The following is a 309-nucleotide window of genomic DNA, read 5'->3' as shown; positions in this document are numbered from 1 at the left end:
CAGTCCCAAGGCATCCCAGAGCAGCAGCGATGCTTCGAATCGGAACTGCAAACACAGGGTGCGTCTTTATCCAACCTTCCCAAGCACTGACAGTCTAAACGCTAAGCTGCTTACATGGGCTAATGGCAATATATCCATGCTGCGAGGATTCCTCCTTCGACCCCCTTAAACCAAGGTTTTCTCACTCGAACCCCTTGGCAGATCAAACGCAGTGCATGCGGCGTGTTCCCGGGGAGCCGCACGGCGTACAGGGCACGAGAGCCAAGTTCAATGTCCAACACAGACAAGCTCATCCAGCTGCAGGAATCC

Source organism: Phaethon lepturus, unplaced genomic scaffold, assembly GCF_000687285.1.
Source record: "Phaethon lepturus isolate BGI_N335 unplaced genomic scaffold, ASM68728v1 scaffold31854, whole genome shotgun sequence".
NCBI classification, from domain to species: domain Eukaryota; kingdom Metazoa; phylum Chordata; class Aves; order Phaethontiformes; family Phaethontidae; genus Phaethon; species Phaethon lepturus.
The sequence above is the reverse complement of the archived record's forward strand: the minus strand, read 5'-3'. Positions refer to the sequence as shown.